Genomic DNA, 8767 nt, shown 5'->3' with positions numbered 1-8767 from the left:
CCAACGGCCAGCCGGGGCTGCCCCGGCCGCGCCTGCTCCTGCGCCGCCTCTCAGCCGTCCTCGGCTCCCAGGGCGCCGCGCGCCGCCGTCCGGCGATCGCGCTGGCTACCTAAAGGCCCTCCCTGTAGGCCTCCACGGCGGAGTTTCTGTGGCGGCCGCGGGGCTGTCGGGTCTCGGGTAGAGCAAGGGGCGCGGCAAGCCGGAGTGTTCTCCAACACGAAAACCACATTTCCTTCCTCTCAACCCCAGCAATTTTAGGCCAGTGTTACCATGTTTGGGTTGGGGTTGGTTTCTTAGTGGAAAATAAGTGTTTGTTTGCTTCTTCGAAAATAAATTTCAATTTAAAATAGTAAACCACCGCAGTTTTCTGACTAAGCTGAATTCTTCAAGGAGGAATGAATAAATGGTGTCAACCTTACTTGATTACAATGGTGGTGTCTCTTGGAATTAAAAGAAAGATTAAAGATCTTCACACCTGCTTTAGTCAGTGACGTTACTTTCTCCCACAATAGCTTTAGTCTGTGCAGATCCAGTTAAGATGATTCAGTTTCTGTGGACAAACCCACAGTTCAACAGTTTTAAGTGGCTGTTAAACAAACCTGGTGCTAATAGTTTGTACTTTAAATTTGGGTTTGCATATCTCCATACTATGTTCTCATAAGCTTCCCCAAGAGGGTCATTTGGGGTTTTGTGTTATGTTTGGGTTTTTTTTTTTTAAAGTTTCTATTCCAAAGGTAACTCTTAATAAGAGTCAGATTAATGGAAATGCAATCCTTCTGTGTAGAGTCAAAAATAAGTACTGTAGCAAAAATAAGCTTTCCAGCTTTTCGTTTATACATATTCTGGTACTAGTTCTAAGGTGAGTCTTACCTCACTAAGAGAAAGAGAATAGAAAAGAAGTTAAAGCTTAGACACAGAATGGTAATAACGACGTTATGGTGCTCTGAACACCTATAGACACAAAAACTAGGGAATAAAACTAAAGAATAGCTGGAGTTTTTCCAGAAGTCACCAAAATATAAACAGAAAAAGCCCCTAGACAGTTATGTGGAAGAAAGACCTAGCAGCAATATAATAAATACCAGATTAGGTATCTCCAGTAAAACTCCAGGATTTTGATTATTGACATCAAAATCATGTCATTGAGCAAAAGTAATACTCATCTAAATGTAGTTTTACTGCAGCATTGCTGTAAGTAGTATTATCTGTCCTAGCATTGAAATTGCATGAAACTGTGAAATTCCAAAACCTAAAATATCACTGATAAGAAAGTAAAAGTAAATTAGTAAAATAATTAGGTATCATAGAATTTAGTTTAAGCAACCTCTAATTTAGCTTTCTGTAGTAATGATGAATTACACAAGAGGGAGCTGTGATCTGGTAAATGTCTAAATACTTCTCATGTCAAGTATTTTCAGTTCAGTATTCACCTAAGAAAAAACACATGATGATAGTATGTGCTATATTTTTTACCCCTAAAAGTGATGGAGGTAATCTTTTTACATTTTGCAGAAGATATTTAAAGCCACAGTATTATAGAGTATTTTTTTAAAAAAGCGTTTGTCAAATATTTTAATATCCTTTAGTGACTATTTTAACCTATTTCTGCTTTATTTACAGATAGAGTCTGAAGCAGAAAAATTACTTCACAAATAAGAACTAGGCATCTAATTTTGGAACCAGTTGTAGCATCCCAACTCAGATCTATCACACTCTTTCAAAATTGAATTAGAAAAAAATAAACAGCTATTTGGCTACTTTCCCCCCACAGAATTGTCTAAAAATTGACATGCCAAGCTTCTGGCATTTTTAATAATAACATTTTTCAGAGGCTATTGGTGAAATCCTGTCCTGAATGAAGTAAATGTCATAACTCTCTTTTGTCATCAGGAGGGTCAGGCTTACTCTCGTTTTCACATCCAGCATGTAATACACAAATGTATCTGTACACACACAGAGACACACTCTTTCGCACTATCCATATATAGGTGTATGGTTACATTTTGGGAGAAAAAAAAAACACCTCATGACCACTTACATTTAGCATAACGTTTTGTGAATTTTGGAAGCTACTCCAGAAATCAGTTTTAAAAAAGAAGTCAAATGTTTACTAATAGTCTCACTTCAGTGACCACTCAGAATAACAACTGGTCAAACCAACCAGAAAGTCAGAGGAAGCAGAGCAAGCTAATTCAACAAGCACAGTAACATCATGAGGAGCACAGAAACCAGACCTTACTCCGAAGTACCCCTCCCTGAACAAACTTAGAACTTGGTGGGAGAGAACATTATCCCTCATTCTGGAAATACAAGGGCTGACTTTGCCTTACTTCTTCAACCAAACAAGCAGACGGCAGAAAGATCGTAAGGGCAGGTCATGGAAAAGAAAGATCATAAGGGCAGAAAGGCAGGACATCCAGGAGAAACTGCGAAAAGTAGCTGCATGAGGGATGTTTACGCACTGATGTCGTCAGAGTCTGACTACTAGTACAGTTTATTCTGAACATCCTTACTCATTCTTGCCTCTTCCTGGCTTTCTTAATTCCCAGTTGTCATCTCTCCATGCTGTTCAGCCTGCATTTTTCCATCTCCCACTTCCTCAACTGCTTTGTCTTGTCTTCGATAAACAATTCTGCCCAAGACTGAAAGTGTTAGGGGGGAATCAGTCTCATGCAATGGTGCCCCTGTTTGCTACCATTCAGAATTATGTCAGAAGCAAAACAATCTGAATCCTCTGAATACCTGCAACATTTAAGGTTAACTATATCACCTACCTTTGTGACTAGCTTGATGAAAACTAATTCCTGATCAAGAAAAGAGTAAGGAGGAGGATTTAAAGTGTATCTGAAGGAAGAAAGTAAGATTAGAAAGAGTGTCTTTCAAACTGACATTCAACATTAATTTCTTCTAAACCATGGTTTGAGGATAGGATAATTCTATTTAATCCATGTTTCCTTCAGGTTATGAATTTGGTCTTGACTTACCATCTTGTCACTTCAGGTTTTTGAAGGGACTTGCAGAAAATTAAATATGACAATCTTAAAACCTTAGTATCAATCGTATAAATTTTTAAATCTGTATCTGAGCTTGCTCCATATAGATTTCTCAGGGACAGATCAAAGCTTACTCATTCGAGTTTGAATATTCCACACTAAGAATCATCAGTAGTTTGTCTGAAATATTCTAAAACTTGATTTTGTGAAAAGTAGAATTGAATTTGTTTTTTACGTTCACTAGTGCTGTAGTCAAATCAAGTTTTTCTAATGAAATTTTGGGATAGCTCTTGGAGAACAGCAGTATACAGTGTACCTTCCCTGCATTTACTCTGCAAGACTACATGTTTGAAGGAACGGAGGAAACACCATGTGAGGGAAAAGATACTTGCATCTCTAATTTACATAGGTGAAACTTTGGAAGAACAGAATTGAACGAGATGTCTAAACAGCCACAGACTTTTACATCTGCTGCTTAAACCACAGCTGACTTCACAAGTTAAAATATAGACTGATACAACTATAACATACTTAGAATAATTTTATATGTAGAAATTTATCTATTTATATATTATTGACATCACAGAGTGTGGGACAGCTGAGGCAACATGTAAGCAAGGTGGCCCAACTGATGGTCTGCTCAAGGTGGAAATAATGAAGACTAGTAACATTTACCTTAGTAGCTTGCAAATATTGCATTAGAATTAAAAGTTATAAGAAGCAATTGGCTTGCTTCCTACATTATTAGTAACATTAAAAAGACCTGAAAGAGGTACCCTGAAAGAAAAGAGTCAAAATGGAAAGGCAGAAGCTGCCTTCTCCAGTTTAAATAAGGTTTATTTAACAGAAGTCTGAAAGGTAAGAGGAGGGTAAAATTAACACAGAAGTTGATGATGCATATTTCCACCTTAACATATGTGTATGAAAAAATGGGAATCCAGGGGGGGACCCAAATACCTAAATACATCCAAAAGCCCAGGAAAGATTTCCCAGAATTCAAGCCATTGTCCTAGAGACCATGCTTTTGTTTAAGAATTCTAGAAAACAAGTTTTAGTAGTTCTACGAATAGTAGCCTATAGTAAATAGAAAAAAACAACCAGTGCTTTGTTGATGTGCTAGGCAATATCGATAATTCAGGATAAGTAGCCTCAGGGTGGATAATCATTTACCCCCACTCAATTTTCCTGAAGTACTCCATTCCTCAGAGAAGATACTCGTAGCAGTCTTTGTTTCTATTTAGGATAGCAATTCTATGTTTATGTTTTTACAAAGAAAAACCAGTTTGAAGTCCTGGCATAACAGATTTATTTAACAACAATTTAAAATAGTTTCTAACTTTTGTTTTGGATGTTTTGTTTGGGGTTTATTGTTTGTTTGTTGGGAGTGGAGTGAGTAGCTTTCATACCCAGTATTTTTATTTTAGCATTGAAAAAGAGCCTCAGTGCCTAAAGGCTTATCTCTTTATCTCTCTCTCTTTTTTTTTTTTTTTTTTTTCCCCCACCTAAAGCAGTTGGTCTTACAAGAGCTATTGTCTACAAACCTGGTCTAAGGATATAGGTAGGATAATGACATTTACCTGGCCACTAGTGTACAGAAATGCTTTTGTTTGTTTATATCTTGCAGACATACAAGCTCATTTGGAAATCTGGGTCTTAGCTGCTGCTGCATCTCTTCTCACATCAGCAAAGATTGCAGATTTCCCCAGCAAGTTCTCAAGGCGTCTATTGCAAGTCTGCTTGTTCTCTAAATGCAGGGACAATAGCTTGTTCAGTCTGAAGCAGGGTCTTCAGGGCAGAGCAAAGTGGTAATTACTTCCCTTTCAGAGGAAAAAAAAAAAAAACACAAACAACAAAAACAGAAAAAAAGGAAAGAAGGATGCGATACCATAGATATAATGCTGCTATCAGACAAAACCCCCCCAAACCATAATAGTTTCCTCTAACCAAGTCTGAATCAAGGGTATAGTGGCATTCAGAAGAAAAAAAACTTCTCTTTGTCTCACTTCTCACCCTCCATTTTCTTTTAGAATTCTACTTAATATGAGCTCTTTTTTCCAGCACATCCCTTTCATACAATTCCTGGTAGGTAAAGGAGGAACTGATTTTTTTCAACTGGCTCCCCCTAATATCTTGTGAATCTTAGAACTTAGGGATAATACTCTGGAAATAGGAATTTTAATTTCCTTCTCTCAGCTCTACGTAAGTAGAGACTGCATTTAGAGGATTATGGAATGTTTCTGGTAGGATACTTTAATTTTGAAATAATAGTTATTTCATTGAAGGGTTGGAAATTTTATATCCAAGGCAAAATCCGGTCTTTTAAGAACTCTGTGTCAAGAATTCAGTTTGTTTGGATAACCACTTTTTTAGCATATAATTGTGTGACACTGACTTGAGCTGTAAGGGAAGCAGATGCTAGGCTCTACGAGGTTATTAATGGAGTTGAGTCACTGAACAATTTTGTCAGTATTTGCTATGTGGAGAAATGATTTCCCATCCACTCTAAGGAAAGAGGGAAGAGTTGTATATTTTTCTGCTTTTGCGTAAGACTTGCCAGTGTCTTATGTCCGTTACATGTGTACCATAGTTCAAAAGATGTATCTTCCCAGTTCCCACTTCAGCTGGAAACATATTGGCACATTGCCTAGTCAGCTTGGAAAATGAACCAAAGGCAGTATGATTCTGTGGTGGGTCCACCCTTGCTGGATGCCAGGTGCTCACCAAAGCCACTCTATTATTCCCCTCCCCAGATAGACAGGGGAGAGAAAATATAACAAAAGGCTCATGGGTGGAGATAAGGACAGGGAGAGATCAATTACCATCAGGGGCAAAACAGGTGCAACTTGGGAAAATTAATTTATGACCAATCAAATCAGAGTAAGGTAATGAAAAATAAAACCAAATCTTAAAACACCTACTTCTCATCCCTCCCTTCTTCCTGGGCTCGGCTTTACTCCTAATTTTCTCTACCTCCTCCTCCAGAGTGGTGCAGGGGAACAGGGAATGAGGGTTGCAGTGAGTTCATCACAGATTGTCTCTGCCGCTCCTTCCTCCTCAGGGAGAGGACTCCTTACATTCTCCCCCTGCTCCAGCAAAGGGTCCCTCCCATGGGAGACAGTTGTCTACAAGATTTTCCGACATGGTGTCCCTCCCATGGGAGACAATTGTCCATGAACTTCTCCTATGTGGGTCTTTCCCACAGGCTGCAGTTCTTCACAAACTGCTCCAGTGTGGGTCCCCCACGGGGTCACAGGGGTCCTGCCAGCAAACCTGCTCCAGCATGGGCTTCTCTCTCCATGGATCCCCAGGTCCTGCCAGGAGCCTGCTCCAGCGTGGGTTTCCCACAGGGTCACAGCCTCCTTTGTCACCCACCTGCTCTAGCATGGGGTCCTCCCCGGGCTGCAGGTGGAGATCTGCCCCACCGTTAACCTCCCTGGGCTGCAGCAGGGGCACAGCTGCCTCACCAGGGCCTTCACCATGGGCTGCAGGGGGATCTCTGCTCCAGCGCCTGCAGCACCTCCTCCCCCTCCTTCTTCACTGACCCTGGTGTCTGCAGAGCTGTTTCACATATTCTCATTCCTCCTTCCAGCTGCTGTTCCACAGCAGTTTTTTTGCAAATACATTATCACAACCACTGTTGCTGATGGGCTCGCCTTGGCCAGCAGCAGGTCCATCTTAGAGCTGGCTGGCATTGGCTCTGTTTGACATAGGGGAAACTTCTAGCAGCTTCTCATGGAAGCCACCCCTGTAGCCCCTCCACTACCAAAACTTAGCCATGCAAACCCAATATAGGTTTCTTCTCTGAAGAGATACGGTTTTTGATCCACTGAAACAATCATGCTGAGAATGCTTTGCTGAGACAATGCATTCATTCTGAAGGCCTATGTTTATAGAGTTTAATGGTTAAAAAACTTCCTTGGGAGGAAATAACAGCTTCGGACTGGTATAATTCTGTACATGGAAAGGAAATTTAGATTCCTTGTATATTACTCCACATTTATAGAATACTTGAGATCGGAAGTGCTTCACAAACTGTATAGAGGACTCAGCTGACCTGCTGAAATCCTCAGTCAGTTGAAAGTACAGAGGCATTGACTTGGGCAGACCCCAAGGCAAAAGTTAAACGGGACACCAAGCATCATGTTTTGTGTCACAGAACTTGTCACAAATATTCTAGAAGGACAAGATTTTAGTTTTTCATTGTTGCCTTAGCAAATTGTTATCATATTGTGAAAGTAGTAACTTGGGCAAAATACCTTGATTATTTATTTATTTGTTTGTTTGTTTATGGCAACACATTAGTATTCACAGATTATCATAGAGTTTAAAGCCAGAAATTACTCTTAGATTGTCTAGTCTGACCCCTTGTATGTCACAATCCAGCAAGTTATGTACTAAGAGTAACAACTGATGGTTAGACAGTTTTTCTAATCGAAGAATGATGGGTGTTTGACTCTCTTGGACACAAAAGTATGACAATTGCATTCCTTCTCAAATGCTGTAACTGTTATGAAATTCTATAAGAGATGGGTATAAACCTCTCCTCCAGCTACACTGATAATAAAGCAAGAATCTGAGACTCCATTTTATAGTCTACCCAGTCCTATAGGCCTAGTTTGAGGAAGCCTGTCAGATCATTACTGGAGGAAGGTTTAGACTAAGGAACTAATTTCTAGATTTCAGACAACCTGTGACATGAGGGAAAGCAGAAGGAAAAAAAACCCTGCCTCTTCTTCTGGCACATTTTCTGTTCATATCTTACATGTTTTATATATCTTATAAGCCTTGAGAATGTAAAAGTCAAAGAGCAGGAAGTTTAGATACTTCTAATCCTGGGTGGAAGGTGAGTGAGGATTTTAAAGTTGCTATTTTGGACTTGTGCCTACAGTGGGATCTCAGGTGGAATGCAGCTGCCCAAGTCTTATATGCCATAGCATGTTTGAAGTAGGAGCTGTTTCTGAAATCTTTAGAAGTTTAACTCCAGACCCATATCTTGATGTTTTCTCTCCTGACTTTTGATCTCTCCTTTTCAATCGGTGTGGGAAGGAGAGATAGTAAAGCAAACTGTGTATGGGAAATTAAAATGAGAACAAAAGCCCGTCCAAATTATGCAACAAGGATCATTATGCTATAAAATTGCTCTTCAAATGTGGCTGTCATTGAAAGATATTAAGATTTCAACAGTTATTTTCTTGATGAAGACTTAATTTCTTGCATAAAAAGGTTTTTAAGCTTAAAGCTATGCCTACACAATTAGTGTCCTTTGGTTTCTGGAATATTTGAAGGGTGCTAAAGGATTTGAGTGTTAGAGAAGTATTTTTTTGTCACTACAGATCAGTTGTCTCAAACTACTTTCACAAGAGCCTTATAATTTAATGAGTGTAATGTATCTCTAGATACGGTGATCACTGCATTATTTTGCAGTTGAGTGTATGTAGTTTTGGGAACTCTGTGCAGGCTTGAGGGTCATGCTGCTGTACCTAGAGCTCGAGTTGGGGTTGGACAAAAACAAGCAGTAACTAAGTTTCATCTGCCAATTCAAAGCAGACCTTTACTGGAATACAGCAGAGAACAGAAGCCACAGATTCCTTTTTATAACCCCATTCTCTGTTTCTCTTATGGAATGGTGTTTTCCTGTGTGTAGTGAGGCAGAAATAAACTGGTTTAACATACACTCAACATAACAGTGAGAATGTCCGAAGAAATAAAATCTGTAGATAATATTAATGATGGTATTGTTGTTTAGTTTCATAGACTGCATAGTGATGTACATG

Source organism: Athene cunicularia, assembly GCF_003259725.1.
Source record: "Athene cunicularia isolate RWA chromosome 5 unlocalized genomic scaffold, athCun1 chr5_part1, whole genome shotgun sequence".
In the NCBI taxonomy this organism is placed as follows: domain Eukaryota; kingdom Metazoa; phylum Chordata; class Aves; order Strigiformes; family Strigidae; genus Athene; species Athene cunicularia.
The sequence above is the reverse complement of the archived record's forward strand: the minus strand, read 5'-3'. Positions refer to the sequence as shown.